The sequence below is a fragment of the Lepisosteus platostomus genome, chromosome 11, assembly GCF_059453375.1.
Source record: "Lepisosteus platostomus isolate fLepPlt1 chromosome 11, fLepPlt1.hap1, whole genome shotgun sequence".
NCBI lineage: Eukaryota > Metazoa > Chordata > Actinopteri > Semionotiformes > Lepisosteidae > Lepisosteus > Lepisosteus platostomus.
In genome coordinates, this window is record NC_142621.1 from 48,597,154 (window position 1) to 48,620,131 (window position 22,978).

General features: G+C 47.7%; 1 protein-coding gene across 8 annotated transcripts in view; it reads right to left on the reverse strand.

The window, feature by feature from the left end:
- The window catches only part of gcgra (glucagon receptor a), a 52,507-nt gene extending 29,921 nt beyond the window's left edge, over positions 1-22,586 (reverse strand). For 3 of the 8 annotated variants that reach the window (XR_015925489.1, XR_015925488.1, XM_088600235.1), the window contains exon 1: positions 20,459-21,163. The gene's annotated coding sequence lies outside the window, so the exon portion shown is untranslated. Of the gene's footprint in view, positions 1-13,808; positions 13,875-16,318; positions 17,430-20,458; positions 21,167-21,233 lie in introns of those variants that run through there. The other 5 variants (XM_088600237.1, XM_088600236.1, XM_088600238.1 and 2 more) reach the window with 5 other exon arrangements.
- Positions 22,587-22,978: the final 392 nt, after the last annotated feature.

The window sequence follows — 22,978 nt, forward strand, 5'->3', positions numbered from 1 at the left end:
TTTCCAGAATGGACATCACCGCCATTCCCACCCCTCACCCTCATGGTTACTGCCCTGTGTCCACTGCACCCCCAACCCTACAGCAGAGCTGCAACACCCCCGGTCTGCTCATCCTGCTGCGAGACAATCCACTCCACTCTGGCGAGGGGTGTGAAGGCATTAAGAGTACGTCAAACACTGGAAACACAAATCTTCCTCGTGTAAATACTGCGCTGCAGGGCCTTACACAGACTGTGTGATCCACAACCCCTGTTCCCAGCTCCTCCAGGAAGGGAAAGTGGGATACAGTCACTAGACTTATATTACTTTCAGGCTAAACCTGATGCATAGCAGACTGGCACAGATAACCCCTGCCCATCTTCTGCAGGAACACAATGTAATGAAATTACGAATTCTGATTTAAGCTGTTGCACTTCTGCTCACAGAAACCAACACGACTGCAGGAGATGTGGTCTTGAAATTGACAGCTGCATCCCGCGACCACACTACAGACAATTTAGATGCCGTATTAATTCAGAGCAGTGCCAGTTTCCGGGAAGCAACCGAAGAGCTCAGCTCTCTGCGTTCTAGAACAGAAGCCGGCCTCGGATCGGGGATGGAAAGATGGAATTGTTCTGTGGAAGATCCACAGGGATGCGCTGCCACTGTGCTGCAGGGCTCACGATGGCTAGCTGTTCTTACATTGTTAATGGAGTCAACAACCGAAACCACAAATAAAGGACTAGGAGAAAAACTGATGTGACATGGGAGCCACTGAACCGGACAAACATTTATGCAGAGAAGTACACAAGTGTCCTCGCTGAGCCCAGAGGTGGGCTGTCTGCATCAATCACTGAGGCAGCCCCTCTGTTCTCTGGACCGGAGACACGGGTGGAGACCTGTTTCCTTCTGCTGCAGAGGGGCTGTGAATGGAGGCCAGGGCAAAGGCTGAGGAAGACAAGCTTTCCACATACTCTTGCAGAGGAAGCCTGTTTTTAGACATTTGCTAAAATGAGCCTAAGTGGTGTACCGGTCAAGGTGTGGGGCTGGTTACTGGAGCTTCCTGTTCCAGGCTCAGCCTCTGCCTGTCTGTGTGTTGCTGCGAGTTAATGACCCTCCTTGAGCCCTGTCCTCCCTGTGAGATGTCAGCACCTCCCCAGCAACATCCGCTGCATCACTGGGTCGTGACCCCAGAGCTGCAGGACCTTCGATCCCCAACAGCTGAAGACTTGCATGAAGTGTTAAACTGTCCAGTGAGGATAATGATCAGCTCAATTAAGTCACTAAGCAGAGGTGGCTCCCAGGGGACACGGCCCTCCAAGCACAGCTGTGCAGCTCTGTGACTACAGGCAGGTCCACCTTGTCCAATATTCACCGGAGAGCATCCAGAGGAGAAACTTTCATCTCTACATGCAAACATCTGATTAGCTGAATCACACGTTTTTTCCACCAAAATGTCACCATCTACATTAAATAATACTATTTACGGTCAGTGCTCTCGACCAGCTGGGTTGCACTTGAGTCAAGGACCTGAATTTCTGAACCTTACACAATTGCTAATACAATACTAAACCACCTGCAAACAAGATTCAAGCCTCAGCAGAGATTGCACTGTGCAGTCACTACATCACTATGCTTTTGGACTGCTAGAAGCTGTGCTGATGCCAGCATCCAGCCACTGGGGGCAGAACTGGGCTTGACACAGTTATGGGATGCCCCCTGAAAAATGTGCATGACCCGCACATGGTTTCTCATTGTTTTCCCAGTTTTGCCTGCCTGTTTGCTCTCTGGGGGTTGGGGAAGCAGACTCATTTCAGGGCAGGTAAGTCACTGACTAACAGCACTGATAATCTGCCAGGCTGTCACCCACAGACTGAAGTCACTATGTTGCTCACTGGCTCTTATTTTTCCCTCACTCAATCCTTTATGAATATAAAAGCTTACTTAACTGTGAGGCAGTGCAGTATTTGCGATGTTCTGCTTTTTCTGCAACCTAAAAGCAAGACAGCCCATTTCTCCTTTCGCAAATCCTGCCATTGCAGAGACTCTTATCTTTCCACTGGAAAGTGACGTTTCGACTCCATTTCACGTCAAAAAGTGAGTGCAATCTGAAAAGACCTATGCACCAGCAGAAACAAGCCCATGAGGATCAGAGGTAGCTGAGGGCTGAGCCACACAGGGGACATTTCTTTCTGAAGGAGCTAACAAGAACAACTAAAATCTTACAACAAGAAAGACTTGCAACTTACAGCACTTTGGAGCTATGTACCAAACTACCACCCCACACCAGTCCAGCAGCAACACTAATGAAGACGACGAGAGAGAGGGAGAACACCTACAGATCTGCTCAGCAGGAGTTTTGATGCTCAAGGGGCTGGTTGCTGTAGGAGCTCAGTACTTATTTACAAATACAAGAGTAAGCACTGGGTAGTGTATCCAGTGTTTTTTAAAGGTGTGATGAGTTACAGTTTCTGTGCAGACTGGAGGAGAGAGCTGTCAGACTGGAGCTATTAAATGAAAGGTAGTGGAGCTGAACAATGACTGGGTTTGCATAAAATTAAACACCATGCAGAAAGGAGAATGCAGAATGCTCTCTGTGGTGTTATTCTATATGCACAGCTGAGTCAGTGGAAGGTTAGTGAAAGAAACCAGCCTGAATCCCTCGGCTCCTGCTATTGGCTTTTCTTCAAGAGCCCATGGCTGGTAAGATCTGAAAAATAAGAATGCAATTTATATCCCCACACTTTCTCTTAGCCACATTAGACCATGACACGCCAGTCCTGTCCATGAGGAAGAGTAAGAAAAACCTGCCTGATTCCACCCCGCTGGTGTATCAGTGCCCATTCAAATCCTTGAGTACTGCCATATGTCCAGTCTGCTTGGCACCTCCCACCTGCCCGGGATCTGGGCATCTCTGATAAACTCCTGACCCTGCATCACTTCCTGCTCTGCACTCGGCCGTCCTCCTGTCTCCCTCAGGACGGGCTGTCTGTCCTCGCCACGGGGGAGAGTGAGGGAAGAGACGCTCATCACCAGAACAACAGCAGGGCAACTGTCAACACAGTGGAAAACCACCTCACTTTCCAGATCCCAGAACAAAAATTCCAGGAAATTTTTAAACATATTTCGCACCTATGCTGTGTTCTACAACAGCCAAGTTCTGATGCAAAAAACACAGTTGGAAATCTCCCTACTATTCTCTCATGCTGAACTTTAGACACTCACAGAAGCCACATTTGCAGTTTTGACTCCAAAACAGTAACAGCAACAGCATCCAAAAAGCAATCAAGGCAAAGCAGAAGTTCTTTCTGAGTTCTCTTTTAATAACAACTCCGTTTCCAAGTTTTTTTATATCTGACAGCTGGGTCTATGATGACATCCACACGGTCTTGATCCACAGGAAATATTGCGATGTAAACAAAGCAGTGGAACCGTCACTCTGCAGTGGGGATGACGTCTATCACACGAGGGGCACGGTGCCATCTACCATCCTCTGGGATTCGGACCTGGGAGGACAGGAGCTGAAAGCTCTATCACCTGCAGTGCTTGTCTTCTTCCTGGTGGAAGAGACAGTGCAGCAGCTCCTGGGGTCCACTGTGTTTCCCAAGGTGGGGGGGATGATGTCACCTTTGTCACAGGAGGCTGAGGAGGTTATGAGCAGGACCCTCAGGCCAAAGAACAAGACAGCTGCCAGCACTGGTCAACAGGTCGTCTTCATCCTTTTCTATTCATCACCAGCCTTGCTGCTCTGCTCAGATAAAGGTGACCGCAAAGTCACAAACTTGTCCACCGTACGTGGAAAAGAAGAGAAGGAGTCCTTTCCTTGCAACAAGATGGAGTATGGATGCAGTTCAGGACCAGGAAAATTAAAAAACATTTTTTATCTTGCAAAGCCTTCCTTTGTTTCCTGAATCATCCTATTTTTTTAAATCACTTTATTATTACAGGAAGACCACGGACTATGTTAGTTTTAGGAAGATATTTTTAGAGTGGAGGGCTTTCTATTACAGTGGAGTTTGAGGGTTTCGACCTCTGGCACCATTATAAGTGATAACGGTCATGAGCAATCGCTCCTTCACTTTGTTATGGTGTGCAAGTTGGAGATTTTTAAGCATTAACTGTTCTGGGAGTCAGTGGTGTGCTGGGAAACCTCAGGAACTGAATTTTTTTAGATAGTCGGATCTCTAGCAACTCGACAAGAATGCCTTCTCCCTTCCTGAAAGGATTTCTTAGTAAATGGACCGTGCAGACCGGCTGGAGTAGTTCAGGTATCTGCCCCCCACTTGCGTCACCAGACAGGCCACAACCTGGCTGCTACTGAGCAGTGAAGCAGTTTTATCTACAACAAAAGGAAAAGATCTAGAAATAATCAGAGATGCAATACAGGGCTCAGGCCACTCCTTCTCACAGAGAGCACCTGGTAGGGGCCTCCACTCCTCACCAAGCAGCATGGCCTCCCAGTGCAGAGCAGTTAACGAGCCAAACACCCCTCACTACACTGGTTACTTTGCTTTCTGGGACAGAGGAGATAAAAGGAGGTTAAGAAGCACTGCTCTCAGTGGCCGTTCTCTCTCAGTTCCCTCTCCAGGGCGGAGAGACTGAAGAGTTCGTCATGGACTGTGGTTTTCCGCTTGTGAAGCCGATTAGGAACAGCAGCCCTGCCAATTGCTAATGTCGACTTCGGTGCCCCAGCAATCCTTTCAAAGGCAATGATCAAGGCCTACTCTTGCAGACACATTGTATTGATCCCCAATGTCTTTCTGCAAATGGTCCGTCTGTTCTCACTGCAGCTGTATCTGTCCAGTTCTAACCATTTACCACACAGAAATTCACATCAACGTTTCGCCATAGTTTCTCCAAAACAATGTCATATCACACTCCACTCTGCACTCTTACCTAGTTCCCTCCTCTATTACCGCAAACTGAATTGTATCGTAGTACATTAGTCACCTTTTTCACATAAGCCTTAGACACTGGTTTCAAATAGGAAAACAAAAGGCTGCTTCTGCTCGGATCACTAATTCTGTTTTGTTTTCCCCTTTTCTTAGCAGGTTTTTTAAATCCACACGCTGGCCGAGAGCAGGAACGCTCGTGCTGATCTGAGCCCTGTGATGAGGGATTACTGGCAGATTTGTGGAGTGGTCAAGGAGCCTGTGGGGCTCAAACAGCCCTGTCCCACCTGGGAACTGGGATTAGCACAGAGCTGGGAGTGTGGGTCTGCACCCAGGCGATGGGGGGCACACACACGCTCCGGCCTGGGTGAAAGGGCCCCTTGTTTGCTCTAATCGCTTAAACCGATTTCTCGGGCCCTGAGGCTCGGACAGAGGGCCTGAGCGGCCTTCACACGGCTCAGCACACTGGACCCCGCGTTGCATGTTTAACCGTTAACTGCTGAAGAACTGTCAATCAAAAAGATGATCAATAAGCAAAACGTCCAACTCCCGCTGCACCGTGTGCAAGCGGCAGGTTTGTTCAGTCAATCATTTCTGTAACTTAAAATGTGAGAGCTGGAGGAATTCCCTCAAGGTTAATGATCTCCTGTCCGTGCGAGCTTCCTCTCAGGACCAGTCTGCGCTCACGGCCCTGGGTCAGGATTCAAAACACGGACAACCTCTTCCGGTTCTACCTTTTCTGTGTGCAACATTATATCCAGAGTAGTTGATAGGAATGCAATAATTTCGTAAGCCTGTGGTGTTTTCAGGTGTTTTTTTAGAATGCGGAAATGTGTCAGAACTAAGAGATTTAAACTCCTGCTTCACATGACTGTCAAAGACCCATTCGTTTTCTGTTGGAGGACAATCCTCAATTTTCTCCTCTTACGGAATTACTGGAAAGTTGAGCTGAAAGAGATCAATCCCTTCAAACTTCCAAAGATCTTGGCAGAAATCCCAGACATTGGGCCTCTGTGCTGAACAGGCCTTGACAATAAGCTGCAGCAGCTCATCTGCTAGTTTTACAGCTCCTTGTTCAGCATGATTACAGTCAATGACATGTTAGAGCTTGTCAGTAGAGGCTACTGCTGGAACCGTGTGAGAAGAGCTGTGAGTGGATAAGAGCATGCTGAGGGCAGACAGGCTGGGGGCAGGCTCTGACCAGCTCCTGACGTTCCTGGGCCTGTCTGGATGCTCCTCTCACAGCCCACAGCCCTGCTTGAGGGTGGCAGGTCCTGCAGCTGTCTCGGTGACGAGAACACGCAGACAGAGAGGGCCGTTTAGGAGAAAGAGCTCATAAGCCCTCATGTCTATTTTACACAGGGGGTGTAGCTTTTAAAAGTTCAGTGCTGATTTTGAAGCTTGTCGAGGGGTTTTGCAGTAACCTTAAAATCAGGTATGTTGGTGCTTTTCCGCTAAATGAGTGATGATGCGTGTTCAAAAGAGGCAATTCGTTAAAGCTTGTTTTTTTAATTTAGAATTTGCTGGTATATCTTCATCTGACACAAACACCATGTCTGAAGAGGTAACACTAACAGGCAGCGTTACTACTGCTTTGCTAAATCACAGCTTTCCAGTGGTCCAGCCTGTATTATTACACCTTTCACGTGCACATTGGTCAGTACTGACGTAAGGTAAGTGTCAAGTTGCTTGAATAAAGTGGTTCTGACACATGTACAACATTATTCCTCTATATTTGCCATAAGAAAGAAGATTATAGGTATTAATATAATAATTAGAATGGTTGTACCAGACTCCAGCCAATTGCTAAGTTTAGAAGCAGATGCTTCCGGCACAATGTCTATGGTAACACTTGTTCCTTTTCTAATTTTATTTACTCCCTTTGATCATGGACACGCAGCTCTGGGGTGTTTTTCTGTGCCTTTCTGCGTCAGGGAGGGTAGGGCCTATAGGTAGTGTTTCAGAACAGGCGAGTCGGCAGTGTCAATGAGGGCAGTGATTCATATATTCACAAGAGTAGCGAACAATTACCTCCGGAAATAATGTACTAGGAGAGGGATGAAATTGGCTTGAATAAAACAACCCTTTCTGGTGTTGTTCTGGCTTCCATTAAAGAAACCCCCATCCTATATTGCTTGCATGAGGTTCAGTTTCTCGCTGTTTAACATTAAAACTAGAAACCAGCAGCTTATTTTCAAGTTCTGGTCATCTCTGCTCCATTGTAAAGTCAAAGTGTCGTACAATAAAACAGTCAGGCAGGAGTGGCAGGCACACACAGATCAGTACAGTAACTTAAGCAAAAGCTTAAAAATGAGTTTTAAGACCGGCTTTTAAAAGTGGTGACTGACTTGTAGGAGCTGACATGGGCTGGGAGATCATTGCTCAGCCTCGGCCCAAAAGTACTGACAACAGACAATTCACGTTATAGGGGTACAGGGGGTTGACGGTTCTCTGGTGCAGTTAGGAGCCAAACTGCTAACTCCCTTGAAGTAAATCAGCACAGTTGTGACTTATTCTGTTTTTATCATGGCTCCTCAGTCACCCACCTGGGAACAGGGTTCAGTTTTAGCTTATGTGGCTCTGCTGTTTCAGGCCACCAGGTGAACATACTCTGCAGAACTCTGCGAGCAAGACCTGCAAGATTTGGCCTCTGTCCAATCAGTGCCTGGCACAGCGCTGAAAACACAGATTGAATTTGGAGAAGCACTTGGAATTCACATCAGCAGCACATTTAGCCATTAGGATTTATATCAGTCAGAGGCATATGGATGAACGCGCACACACTGTGTGGATTCTGTATGAATGCCTGTATACAAACAGTGTATTTTCTGTAGTTAACGGCTTGAAGTTCACACTCAGCCATGCCTGGTGACGCAACAATTAAAACAAGGCGTGCACTGAGGTCATGGCTGGAAGCCACACGGTCGCTGGGAGGAATGCGGGGACTGTCCCACCTGCCCACCCTCTCCCTGGCCCTCGGCTTCGCACTGCTCTCAAGTTCATGCTTGGACTGAGAAGCCATCCGGAGAGAAAGCAGGCCAAGAGGGAACTGCCTGCTCCCGGCAAGTGAGTTTGTGAGAATTCCCCATCACAGACAGAGGACCAGGGACAGAGAAATGGACACTTCTGACCACACCTGCTGAGTAAGTCTTCACAACCTGGAATATGGGAACACTATCAGTGGTGCATTATCTATCTACTAGTAACTGAGCTCCACTAATGAGGAGCACATTTTATTCTTATCTGTAGCAGTATATTATGTAATGTATCTTTTGCCTAAATGAAGTTTACAATACGCGCTTCTGAAGGCCTGTTCATGACTAACAGAAGGGCAGCCCCCCAGACACCAGAGCGGTGAACCGCAGGCAGGCTGTCTGTGATCAGCGCTGCACAGCTCTGCCACGGCTCCCCTGGCACCTGTCCAGGGGACATGAACGGTTAATGGTGTGCCAGTGAATCTGCATGAGAAAAATCCTGCCCAACTGCCCCGGCGCTGAACTCTGCCCCGATCACGTGCTCGGCGATGCAGTGGGACAAAAGCTTGCTCCCCTCTTCCATCGTGACAAGGACACTTCAGATTAATTACAGAGAAAATGGGCCATTCAGATTTTCAAATGATATATATTGTTTGGTTTTGTTTTTAAGGCTGCACTGCTGATGATGACTAACAGCATAGGCTCCCCGATTTCAAACAGAGATAACCTCTAGGGTCAACAGAAATACTGTCAGTCAGCAGGGCCAAGGTTGAGACTGTGGAGGAAAATAACAGGCTTTATCTCACCGCATGTTTGTCAGGGTGAGAGGGGAGCAAGCACTCTGAATCTGAATTATGGGAAGAGCTCTTCTGTATGCGGAAATAATTGCTTGTTAAATTGCAGTTTCACTATCCTCCATATAAAATATTTTGATTGTACAGATAAAATGTTTCAGCAGCTAGTTTTACTTTTGGTTGCTTTGAGACCATAAATTAAGATACATTATTGCATATTGTACTCAACACATATTTAAAGACACTAAGGAAGAGTGTAAATAAAGTATGCCACAATATGAAATTGATCACGGCACAATGCATGCATTCAACATGACTGCATCCCAACTGCAGCTGGAGGATCAATCTCTTAATGGGAACAGAGCCTCCAGTCCCTGAGCTTCTCTAACACAATAACTGCCTCTTAATCTCCCTGTAATTCTTTTAAGAAAATAAATTCCACTGTCTTTATTAAACCCTTCTATGAATAATACCTCAAGACAGTGTCATTCCTTAAATGGCATCATCCCTGCCTCCCCCCAGCTGTAATTCTGAACCCTGCCCCAGTTCTGTTGAAAACCCTGAATCCGGTTCGTGAGTATTTTACATGGCACCTTGACGTAATATCTTTCAACCAGGGCCCACAGCTGGTGCACTGGAGCAGTAAGAAGCCATACAACTGCAGGGGCTTCTCAGGATTCTGCAGAGAGCTCCCCAAATCCAGCACAAGCCCTTGCACCCCCTTCCTCCTGCCGCCAGCTGCGTGCTCGGGAACTGTCCGGCTGACTGCGACCTCCCCCAACAGCTCCTGACGCTGCAGTGGGGTTTCCCTTTGCCTGGAGACCCGGAGAGATGGGCTTAAGCCAGTGCACATCAGTGCAGAGTCAGTGAAACGGCCTGCAGGAGCTCCACTGAGGAGCTCCAAGACACTAGACCAGCGGTGGTGGGATTTATTCCTGAAAGCTCATTTAGCATGCTTGATTAAACCATTACAGACTGGGAAAGACCTGAGACCTGGGCCTGACTTCAGCTACAGAAATATGGCTACAGGTTACTGCTCTGTAGATGTTTATTTCACCTTTTTGAAAAAAGTGTTGTAAAAACGAGGACCTTTTGTTCTGCAGAGCAGTGTGTCCCTGGGCCGGTGTCGTGGGTCTTCACCCATGTGCGCTGGCAGCAGCCAGGCTGTTTTTGTGCCCCGCTATGGTCCTGACCTTGTGTCTTCAGAGCCGGCCGACTGACGCACAGCCCGGGACAGCCTCGCTGACCTCTCTGCGCTCTGTGGCAACACTACCTGCAAACACGCTCGTGTAAACACGCCATCTGACCAGCATGCATCCGCAGAGCCCCAGAGAGAGCCCTGCTTCATGCAACGTCACGCAAGAGCTTCCCTGACAGTACTAACAGTGTAATATTCATATTCACCCATCGTTTGCTTGGGCAGGTAAAGGGAGGTTTCATATCGTTAGTGCATTTTTCAGCTGGGTTTGAAGCTTTATTTCCAGGGAGAAACAGGCACGTCAAACTTAATTTGCTGCCAAAAACATTTCTATAAAAGTAAAACAGTACGGAAATAGTTTCCGACACATTCCCGCGACTTGTGAGCTTCCCCAGCCTTGCCCTGTGAGTGGAAGAGTGCCCCCCCATGACAAATATCAGGAGCGAGAGAGGGGGAGCAGCAGGTTCTGGTGTCCTCTGATGTCCTGGTGCCTTCAGCACTATCAGCTTGATAACTTCAGGACATCACGAATGCCTAATAATGTTCTACTTTCACAGAGATATTTTTAGATCTTCTGTTGAACGGAAGAATGAAAAGCTTGACAGCTCTGAACATAGCCAGGACCCCAAAAATAACCCTGTGATGGTGTGACCAGGCCTCTGGCACAGTGGTTGATATCCCAACATCACGTCCTGGTCAACTGCCTTCTTCAATTGACACCTGACAACAGCACTAACCAGGAACAATGCAGCCTGGCCCAGCGCAGATTAAAGACGTGGTTCTGCTCCTACGCACTCTCAAATCCCTTAATCAAACATCCCGTCTCTCCAGGTCACCTTCACACGCAGCTTTTCCAAGCTAGCTGTCCTCGGCTCAGGCAATCAGCTGAACACTCAGTCTTAATGAGGTTTTATCCTGGCAAGCTGAATGGGACAGCCACAGGACAGGCGATACTGCCTCTGGGAGACTCCTGGTGGGATTACAGGTTGGAGAGCCTTGCCGAGCGATCGCTGTCTGAGCAGAGCAGGCAGGAACCGCACGCGTCATTAAAGGGACAAATAGGAGAGCTTCAGTCTTGCCAGAAACACTTATGGATTGTTCCCTTATCTTTTAAATTTATTTTATACTGTTGGTAGGGTAGACACCCAACAGGCTGGAAGAGGGCCCTGATGATTATTCATCATGCTGTGTTCTACATTCAGCGTGAGCCGGCCTGAGGTCCAGCACGTGTGTTCTGATCCCACAGCTCTGGCAACAACCATTTTCCACTGAGCCCCTCCCCCATTAGGGAACTCTGAATGGGAGCCTGAGGGTTAAATGGACCTCTCAGGTCTGCTACAGTCTATAAAAAATGTATTTATTTCTCTGCAGGTTTGTCCTGTTTAAATATTTCACATAAACCAATATACAAAATGCCAGATGGCCCACAGTGTAAATTTCTAGTGACAAACTACTAAAACAAAACCACACTCCAGCACAGCCCTTTACTGCACAGTCTGCCACACCCTGGTCCTGCTTCCAGCCATGCCCACTCTACTTAAAGCTCAACCCCTTAACCACCTTGACACCATCTTCCAAACTGCAAACCCTGCTGTAAAATAAAAAGGTTTAATGGGGCAAAATCACTCGTGCAGTTAAGAAGTCAGCAGTCACTCCCAATCACTCAGATGACGGTGAGGCACAGGCAGCAGGCTGGGCTCAGCTCTCGGGCCTCAGTCACGCAGATGACGGTGAGGCACAGGCAGCAGGCTGGGCTCGGCTCTCGGGCTGTATCACACAAAGCTCTGCTGGAGCTGGAGAGCCTGGCCAGCTGGAGCCAGGCCATGTGAAATACCAAGCATGCCCTTTTAGAAGAGCAGTGCTGCCTCTACAAGCTACAGCTAATAATGCAAATTAAGAAAAAAAAATAATGCCACTTCAGAAAGAGCCAATATATTGATTAATGTTTTACTTGAAAAAATAATTCCACTCTGACAGAGTATGAATCAAGTGGGAGTTAATTAAGTGCCAGAGCCTACAGGGGTAATTCACACAACAGTTAATCCAAGGACTGTTGTTATCAGAGAGGGAGGGTGGAAACAATTTGAGCAACAGAATTGAGAGTTCTGCTCAATTCACCATCCTGCAGTTCAGAGTTTGTAGTAATTACCACAGTTTCCCAGAGCTGCTTTTAAAATTCCCTAAACTAATCTACCGGCAACTTGCAGTCACAGTATCCAAGATGCAAAACCAGGCTGGCTAGGGTTCTGCATTAACAAAGCCAAGACCTTTCAAACAGGAAGGAAGACAAATATTAACATTTTGCTGATGAAAACTATGAAGAATTCAGATTTCCAGCCTGCCAGTTGTATTAAACAGCAGTTTTCTGATAACATCAACCTCCCACTGCTCTCTGCTCTCGTGCTGCTGTGAGCGAGCGAGATGGAGACGGAACCGGACGTACAGTATCCTGATCTGTTCCCAAGCAGGCTCAAGACGTGGGGGACTTTTTAAAATTATGGGAAAGAAGAGCTACTTGGGAAACAGGTGATTTTTTTCAGGGAAATATCCCTGTCTTTCATTGACGTGAGGAATAGCTTTTCAGTGCTTTAGATATAGACAGCCGAAGCCGGTTGCGTCTGTTAAAGCCACACCATGGGCAGGGTGATTTCTCAAGCCCACCCCAGTCACTCTGCCCTCCCAGACCCGCCACGCTTTATTGCAGAACTCAACCTTGAAGACTAACTGGAAAACAAATAGCAGAGATCTGTACAATCTCCTCTTACAGCTGAGCTATACCAAGATATTTGTGTACCAACTGAGAGGTCTAATATTAATACAGGAAACAAATCTCACCCAGGACTGTGTTGACTGAACCAGATTAACACATGCATAATTGTTTGTACTTCTCTTCTATGGTCAAGGTGGACTCATTTTTGCACAGGATATGGACTTCTGGCCCCACATCGCAGTGCCGGTGCCCAGCATCACAAGGATTTCTCAGGCCTGTCTTACAGAAAGATGCACATTATGCCCACAATCTGCCATTCTGTAAGATACTACAGCATTTAGCCTTTTGACTGCTATGCTTGATCATTTTCAAACTGCTTTGACTGCTGCCAAAAGATATACAACATTGAAATGGAATCAGGAAGATCCACTTGCTGATCTGAGAGAGCACAGGAAATAAACACCTTTACTGAGAAGACAGCTGAGGGGCAGTTCACATCCCTTTTGCTGAAGTGCCTTCTGGTTACAACCAACTGCATTGCCCACGTTCTTGACATTAGTTTAGTACCTTGAACAGGGACCTGAATTTTTCATTGTTTCATATATCTTGTCTCTTTGCCTTATTTTTTATCATTGATAGGAGTACAGACAATGTCACTACATGTGTGCTCCATTATATTGGGTCTAGAAAGCCCAATTAAAAAAAGCACTTTCCAAAAAAAGAAGAGGCTTCCAGTCATGAACTCTGCGTCTCCTGTCTGCTCTTCCATCACGCGACAGAAATGCGTGGAATCTCAGACTCTCGAAGATAAAAGGGCCGATCCACTGCATAGCAGCCTGACGGTTTTAATCCAGAGGCGCAGACAAACCTGCCCAGAGAAACGACACTGTTTATCACTGCTTCGCTGCAGTGATTATTTATTCCCCGAATGTGGAGGGTGTCTGCTTAGTCTCAGCTTGGCTCAGACAGTCTCCTCTTAAAGAGACACGGCAGGGAGGCACTCTGCTGGTCTCCCTCCTCCCACAGGCTGCTCAGCCCCTCGGCCTTCCACTGCCAGAGCCCCCCCCTCAGCCTCCAAGAGCCCCAAGCGGCAGCTATCAGCTCAGAGCCCTTCCTACAAAACTGCACATTTCCCCCATTTCCACACAGCAAACATACAACTCGTTGACTGGTATTGAGTAATTTATCACCAGCCGTCAACCTCACCATGCATGGAGGGCCAACAGGACGATGAAGCGTATGACAAAGAGACTGACTTACAGGGAATTCTGAGGCTCCAGGTCTGTCGGAAAGAGGAAATACCTTCACCACAGCAACACTCGCAACCTGAAGACGAGGAGTTTCTGAGCATTAGGTCTACATTCGTTGTGCTTTAAATCATCCTAGTTGTTTCAAAACCAAAATGTGCCAACACTGCTGGTAGCCTGTATGAGCACATATCACTTTGGGACGTAATCAAACCCCTTTCTCTCATGGTAATCACGAAGTCCCACTGCCCCCGTTTCTCTCCCCAAATTGTATATCTGAACTGGCTTCATCCCTCTGCTCTCCTCCCCACTGAGAGCTGGTGTGTGGGGAGAGGACTGGCGCATCACCCAGGTGGGGCTGCACACTGTGGGGGTGGAGGGGATCCCCATTACCTGTAAAGTGCTTTGAATGGAGGGTATAGAAAAGCGCTATATAAGTGTAAAGTCTGTTTATTATAACTACACCCCCTCCTTCACAGACCGAGGTTCCTGCCTTCTCTCCTTCTCCCTCTGGAGTCACATTCACACTGAGCCCCGAGGAGAACAGCTGGCCAGCGGAGAAACCTACACGCCTTTGCATCTCCAGCTCCGGACCGAGAGAGCAGCAGGAAAAAGCTCAAGCTCAAGTGCTGTTCCAGTGTATAGATATCAGTACAGGCTTGTAGTGCAATGACCTGCAGCAAATTGTTTTACTGCTGTGCCACTAGAGGTCCAAAGTCTAATATATCAAATAGACTGCAGAGCAAACCGCAAACACTACCCCCAAATTAGACAGGTGACAGCTTTTGGCTATGAACACCCACTGATCAGCCTCCAGACAGATGTCCATCCCTGCTGAGTGTCTGAACACTGACCCATCCTGGCAGCAGAAGGCACAAAGTGGGAGCACTCCCTGAAGGGCCCCCAGTCCAGCTCCTGGTACATGCTAGGACACGCAGCGCACAGGCATAAACCAGCAAGCTCCACACTGGAACATCCCGACCCGGAAATGAACCCAGAACCCAGGGGCTGTGAGGCAGCACCACTGTGTTGTCCCAGTATGAACAGTAGAAAGTTGCAGACACCCTCCGTAACAAGAACACTGGCTACACTCAGCGCGGTCTTCTGATGAGGCAGAGATCCTCACTCCTGGGACAGGGAAACCACAACCCTCCAGATTACAGAGGAAACACGAACCATTGGATTGAATTAAATTAACCTTTACTGCCCCTAAGGGGAATTTGTCTGGCACATAAAGAGCTCATAATCCTATAACAAACATAACATATACAATGGTACAACACCATAATAAAAAACCTTTTACAACATCACTCAATCAGAACTCTCCCAGTACCATATGATTAAAAAAAAAAAAGACAATTAGCTTATAAGGAGTCTAAAAAACATAAGATCCCTACCTGCAAATATTTTTTCCCCATTGTTCAACAATTGAATGCCTTTAGGTATAAAGGAAGTAAATGCTGCGTTTGTCTTTATACAGGGGATCTGGTACCTCCTCCCAGAGTGGATGAGAGGGGTCATCTAAGACGTACATTAATATGTTGCTCCATTATTGGTCATTGAAGACCAATTACATCAATAATTCTTGAAGGAATGCCTTAGAGAGCTCAGGAAAATGGAGACCTCTAAGGGACTCAGCTCTGCAGGCCCATGGATGAGGATCACGATCATAGACATGCTCTCACACTCCTCACTCTCCTTGTTCAGAGGAGGCGCGCAATGCGAATGAAACAACCGGAATTAACAAGCACTCTCACGGTCTGAGAGCATGGGAACGTTGTGTTTGAGGAGCAATCCCAGAATCCCCGGGGAGACCGAGGTGTCCAAAGGACAGCGGGTGTCATTCATCAGAGATCTCTGCTGAATATCTCCCTCCCTGATTGTGTCTCATTAGACCAATTTCAGTTTATGAAGCTATAATTTAAACTGAATTACGGTATGACGTAGTTCAGGTGGGAAGCTGCGTCAGCATGCGTAGGCTGCAAAGGAACAAGAAAAAGGTTTATTCCATGCTGAAAAGAGAAAAATAAAAACGTTTTGTCCTTGGAGCCTTTTTCAGGTGCGAAGGCTTCACAGCCGAAACGTTGCGTTTTCTTTCTTCTCTTTTCAGCATGGAATAAACCTATTACTTGTTCCTTTGATTTACGGTATGACTCAGATGGTTTCCTTGCATTTCTGCAGTTAAGGAAGCATTTCAAGTAACAGACTGTCCTGATTCAGCAGGACACAGTGAGCGGGAAACGCAACTCATGAAATTTAGGACAGCTGTTCTATCAGATGGCTTTGTTATAAGGAATATCTGGGGTCCTCAATCAAAAAATTAAAGAAACTGTTTCCGTAATTCAGGCTTTGAAAACGGAAAACAGGGAGCGACATAAACGCAGGGAAACGGATAAACGGAGTCCACCGTTGACAGCAGACGTCCATCATGATTTTCTATTGCTTTCGTGCCGCGTTGACAGGTGAGCTCGGAATAGTGCTGTGCGCGTCAAGTACCGCGGCTTCCGCAGGTCAGATTTTTACCTCTGAAATGAAGTAAAGCAAAGGCATTGAAATACGAGGTGCGTGTGTGGAGTCCTGCTCCTCTGCCATCGTGCACTGTCGGATCTTGGCGATGACCGAGACGAGCGCAGAGCCAGCGACTCCCCCGCCACCGCGGTCTTCGAGAGACGCGCTCCGGCCGGTTTCTGGGAAGACAGGTCTAGAGTGTGCTCATTCAGTATGTGTGGGTGTCAGCTGCTGTCATTTCACAGTGAGGTTTATGGTTAACGCATTCAACTGCAAACTCGCGTGGTAATGAAGACAAACGCTTCGTAGTCATAGCTGGTGTCCGTACAGCCTCCCTTGGTTTGAAGTGAGACGGAATACAGTATATTTTAAAAAAAGGACAAGTCTCGAAACGATTGTCTGTCCTGTCTCAATATTAGAACGAGGCACTTAAAGGGTTTAGTACAAAATGCGACGTCTGTCTTTTTAGCAAACATTTCCATATCCCTTCCCTGGCGTCTTTTAGGCTACGACTGAAGGTGGTCAAACAGCAGTTAACAAGTCAGAGTCAGATCACGATGCACTAATCATCCTGCGGTCCAAGAGCTCAGGCACAATCAGAAGTCTGAGCTGCTCATCTCGGAGGGAGGACGTTTCTTGTTTCGTCTCTTGCGCCGAGTGCGAGGAGTGAAACTACCCTGTGAAGGGATCCTGCACTTAATCAAGAAAGTCCTTTGCTTTGAGGCCATCGCGTGGGTGGTTCTCTTGTGTGTTGTAGCTTAGCCCCTCAGAAACCCGGTTTGTTGAAGTTTAAACATAATGGATTATTTCTGACAAAATAAATCACAGCAATCTGTTACACTGCCCAAGTCTGGGGAGATGACAGCACGCTGGTGAAATTTCAGCTACAAACCCAAGTAGAAGGCGGTAAATGTTTAATCCACGCCGCCCTCAATCCAGTTAAACCCTCGCTAAAGCACCTTTACTGTTCAACTACAGCCAGCGGGTTAAAGCGCTGTTGTTGCGGCATCTATGGAATTCCAATCAATGACTGATTTACCGACTGTTTTGGTATCTTAAAAAAAAAAACATCTCAGAGACTTGTACTCCTGAAGGATTTACATGTGAGCAGGGGATGTAGCGCTCTGTGGTCTCCGAATGCCTCATCCCACCGACCACAGAGCATTACTATTGAATAACTGGAATATATATAAACACCCACAGGGGTTACCCACAATCCATACACAAGATTAAGTAAACATACGAAAAAATAATTGTCGAGTGAATATTCTGCGTCTTGTGGTAGCTATTTAACAGTACAAATTGCTTTTAGGAAATATAAAAGCAGAAAGACAAAATGTAGCTCTATTGCTTTATTAAAACCGTCCTAACCCGCGTCTGTCGCTGTGCACTCGCCCTCCTCAGCGGTCTGACCTCTTCAGCGACTTCAGGCTGCCTCCCTCACCTGCTGCTACTGTGATCAGGCCGTGTGTCGGAGGGTTCTGCTTTCGGTGGTTAGTCAATCGGTTTCCTTTATTAGGCCGTGCAGCCTGACATTCTGAGCAATCTGCACGATCATCGCAAATGCGTAAATAAAAACACGAAGCAGAAAGCACAGGAAGTGGAAGCCTACTGTAGGTTTAGCGATGAGGTCGTGAGCGCTGGAAATCGGCGAGAGGACTGATAAAAAGTGCTCATGATAAACGGCATTCGTAAAACCGCTTGCTTAGGAAATGTGCGTCTTCTACAGGATAAACAACAGCGCGAGGCATATATTAATCGGATGCTGACTAATTGCAATCTCTTAATGATGATTCAAAGTGCAGAATCGGTTGATGCGTTTGTATAATATGGCCAGTGGCCGTCAATGTGCTTCCTTTGCTTACACAGCACTCGCGCACTGGGGAATGCATCGCTTTATACACAAAATGGTCAGATTCGCACACCTCCATTTTTTATTTTAACAGACACCCATAAGGGCTTTTTTCCTAATGACACCTCGCTGATTTTATCCTCGCTCAGTCGGAGCTGAAAGCGCCGAGGTGTCGAGCCTTCGGGAAAGCCCAGAGACCGGACAAGCGTGTAGCTGTACTGTGCACAAGACCCTGCTGACGTAGTCGGATATACAGTACTGTAGACTACAGGTGCGGTATCGGGCGTCTCAGCAGCGTCTTGTTGGATCTTCAATGTTTGTCAGGCATCAGCGCTGCTGTGTGCTCTGGTTCTGAAAGATTCAGACACTAAAACTCACTTCGCTCTGCAGGAGATCCTTCTCGTCCCCAGCCCTTTATGAAACTGTCTCATGCTGCCAGGGCGCAAATACACAATTTAGAAGTTTTAAAATGTACTCCCTTAGCGGGTAATAATCCAGAAGCCTTGTCACCCGCAGTGAAGGGAATACAGTTTCCTTACTGCATGGCTACCTACCTAATGCTTGAAAAGCTTAGGTCTTTACAGAGATACCGGGGTGATTGATATATATTAACAAATTCTTAAGATAACACTCTAAATTAGTGAATACCTGCAAATGTATTCATTTCAAACATTTCTTTAAGTCATACGCACTAAATGAGTTAATTGATTCATGAAACTGAGACCTGAGCCCAACAACGCGCGCCGGCTCGCTGTGTCCATCAGACCCGGAATTCTCCTAAAGGAAACCGAGCTCCGAGCGCTCATCGAAGCCTCTCAGTGCTGGGAGCACCATCGCTGCCTCGGGAATGTGTCTATACTAGACCAACACGCGCCAACTTTGTCACATTCCTGCACGGTCCTGTCCCAGTCTGCGCGTCTGGAGAGGACTGCAGGCTGGGAGACTCGCAGGAAAAACCCATCGCCAGTCAATTATCAGATCATCTCAACTCCGCTTTAGAAATTATTAGCTAAAATACATGGGACACCAGTAACCGAAACAACCACTTCAGAAGCTTTAGCGAGGACTACTGGCAAAATGAGCCGGGTGGATCATTTTAAGATACCCTGATCTGTGTGCGTATCGATTTGTCCTGTATTCAACTTGTCCCCACGCTTGGCACTCATGCATCAGGACGCGTACAGAATACAATATATTTATCAGTTCTCAGAATCCAAAAGTACACCTAATGCTACTCACTCGGAACAGAAGCGCCCCGGTCTCCGGGGTTGTGAAAGAGTGAATTTTAGACCTTTGACTCCAACCGGGCGGGTGTTTCATGCGAGGAGAGACCAGGGGGCGAGTTCGCCCTCATCCAGGCCCCCTCCCCCAGAAAGACGTACCTTTTCTAAATGAGACACATTGTTCTCGCTCTTGTGGAGGAGTTAGAAATGCATTACAAACGGAAGATGTAGGATTTCGAGTTGTCTCGGACGCGTGAGTGCACGGAAACGACCGCTGGGAGTGCGGTCACCCGGCGGACGGAGAAACAAAACGAATTGAGAAGCGTCCAGTTTAAAATGGGGCGATGACCCTTTTTAAAACAGGACGTCACAGCTCCTGTAGCTTCGTCTTTTCCTAGTGTGCTGAGCCTGGCCAAGCCCACGGAACACCCTGTCACTTGAGGCCGTGCGCGGGGCAGCGCAGCCCCGGTCTCCCGGCTCTCCACCCGCGGCAGCGATTAGCTCCTTAACACCGACTAGCTCCACAGCAGGTCGAGCGAGAGCTCCTGAAAGACACTGACACGCACGCCGTCAAGCCCGCCAGCGGTTCTCCACTCGGTGCTTCCTTTCCTATTTGACTCCCCACTCCGCTGCCGTGCAGTAGCCCTTTTCTGTTTATCTTAACATTGTTAAAAACAATGGCTCGCGTCCCTCCTCGCCAAGTCCGAATGATCTCATTTGTACAGTATTTAACGCGGGGTTCAAGGGTGTTACAATAACTGCAAAAGCAATAATGAGGTTATTTCGAACATTTACGGACAGCCTGTTAAAAAACAAACCACTTAAGTTGACTAGATGGCCGTAAAGCGACGGTTTGTGTTGAGGATATTAGAAGATAAACAAAATTGATTCTACCGAAGAGAGGGATTATAGAAAAACGTGTGTGAAGTGCCAAGTCCCGTTAAACTTCAACTTGCAAGTTTAGCAATCGCACTTGAGATAGAGATTAACATACGAAAAGAACACATTTAGCACTTTTATATTTTCACAATCGCTTGAATTCAACATAGAAGCGTTTTTTGTTTTATAAAAAAGCGGTACCTTGAAGACGTCGAGGTCCGGTAGCATCTCCAGTCCCCAGAGCACAGCGGCACATCTCCCAGCGCGCGGAATGGCAGCAGGTAGAATCCGGGTTTGATCAGGCAGGACACATAATCCAGCAGAGAAGAAGGGACAGACAGCGCGACGAGGCTTTCCGTTCGCGATGTCGTGCTCTCGCCGGTTAGGGTCGGCTGGCTGTCAGGCGGGGAGCGGTACACTAACAGGATCCAAGAACCCAGAAACAGCCACTCCAGCTCCTTGCTCCGACGGTCCCCGTGACGTCACTCCTACGCCCCGGTCAGCGGCCGCAGAAGCAGCAGGGTCCTCGAGGCTGGGGGCAGGGTCGCGCTCCGCTCTGCTGGACCGACCTGCACAGGTGGGAGCAGGTGACTTCTCGCGCAGGGTGCCCGAGCGCCTCAGCCCACACCTTGCTCGTCAGGGACCCTCAGCGCACCTGTGAAAACAGCACGCCGCGACTTTCAGGAGCTCAACACAGCGGAACATACCATTTAGAGTGGACTATTTAGTCTATATTCACGGGCTTGTGTGGGGATTTCGCCTGTAGATAAGACTGGGCTCTTGTCTGCAAGTGAAATAGTGTGGAACGCTTTAGTGATGAGTCAGTGAAGAAGGCACCGGACGCGGACACGTGTTCTTCGTTGTGTGTATTTACAACAAAGCCAGGGACAGTGACATAAACACGGAGTGTGTATTTGTTTAGCACTCGGGCGGTTTGACTGCGTGGTAAAAGTGGTGCCATCACTGAAATCATTACCTTGGTGGTCTTTCTCATCAAACTGCTGGGGTTAAGACGGCTGTGTACAGCAGCTCCCCAGGGGCGGTCTTCCCGGACTGTGCGCTAGCCCAACGCCGAGCGTCTGCGGCATTGACCGCGGTGACTAGCGCTAGACCGTGGGTGGCTATAATTAAGGGTGAAAAAACATCTAAACCCCATTGGATGACAGAGAATTGTGCCAAAAAGTTACAGGAAGAGGCGACATTATGGAGGAACATTAATACCCCCCTTATCTCTATTTTTCTGTACCCATTCCAACTTCTCTGCGTAGTAACTACGCGAGGACTAGAGTCATCCATCAGCAACGAGAGCTATTAAATCCTGTCACGTATCTGACTCAAATCGCCCCTTCAGCTCCTCTCAGCGGACCACGGCGTCAACTGCTTCTCCGCCCTGGGCAGCTTCCCTCCGGGGGTACCGCTGCACAGAGCCCCGGACCCCCGGCCTCACGAACACGGCGTGGACAGAATCAATAAACCTGTACATCGCACTCGTGTCTCGTGTTAATCACAAAGTCAATTGATGCAAATACCCTAATCAATAGTCCCTGCAGGTCACCGGGGCCGGACGATCACTGGCACAACCTCTCTTCCGCCGTTTAAATTGATTTTATAACAAAAGTTCGGGAGGGATGACAACAACCAAGCTCAATCAGACTCACCTGTCAGTAATTAGCAATACGTAGCTCCTGACAATCCATTCCTCTCCCAAACGCTATAAATACCTACGAGATCCCTATATTTTTCTCTCTCTATTGCATCCCATCTCCACCTCTGTAGCTGCCCCTTGGTCACCCTGCAGGGGGGTCCTGGTCTCCTTGTCCTCTGGCCGGGAGGCCAGCCCTCAGCCAGGGTGTTTGTCATTCCTCGTGAATTTGAACACATTTGTTGTTCTGCTGAATAAACCGTTATATGAAACTAAATTACCGTTTGTGTTTTTTAAGACTCTCCATCTAATCCTGCCTATTGATATTAGATGATCGTTGTATTTGGACAGCTGGGGGTTGTTGAGCGCAAGAGGTCTGGGTTAATTTTTTCTCGACTCACTGCGGCAGCACAACCGGCGCCCCGTGTGTTTAAGGGAGACCTCGCAAGGCTGGGTCAAGACTGAGCCCCCCTCCGGCCGGACCGGACGGCCGGGGCTGTGGCTCAGAGTGGGCGCGACAGACAGCGCCGTGGTGACCGTGTAACGACTAGAACTGTGCAGCAGGCTGTACTGTACACCACTGTGCTCACAGCGCCGGTATCCTGCAGGGAACAGTTACGCACGATGGCCTCTGTATTCGGACCCATTTCCACAAATTCATCGTTAGCGGTGTTTCTTCTTTGAACAGCTATACATTTCTACACAATATAGCAAAATCGATGAACGATGATTTCATCATACACAGTCTGTAAAATAAACAGATGTATTGGTTTCTCCCTTCCCTTTGTAATGCATTTCTTTTCGGAAAAGTGTCGGTAACGTGGAATTAGTGTTAACCACCTTCACTGCAGATCCCGGTTAGATCTGCGCATTCTGGGCACAGAGATTTACTGTAACCGTACGCGTGTGATAGTAGCCTACATATATTGGATATTTAACATGTACATTTTAATTATTTGCTGTAATTATAGGTTTATTTCAAAAGGTATGCGGGGTCAAAATGCTATCAGCTTTAGGGCTGGATCGCACATTCAGCGCAACGCAGTTTTGAAATATCATCTTGAATCGCTCACTCCCCT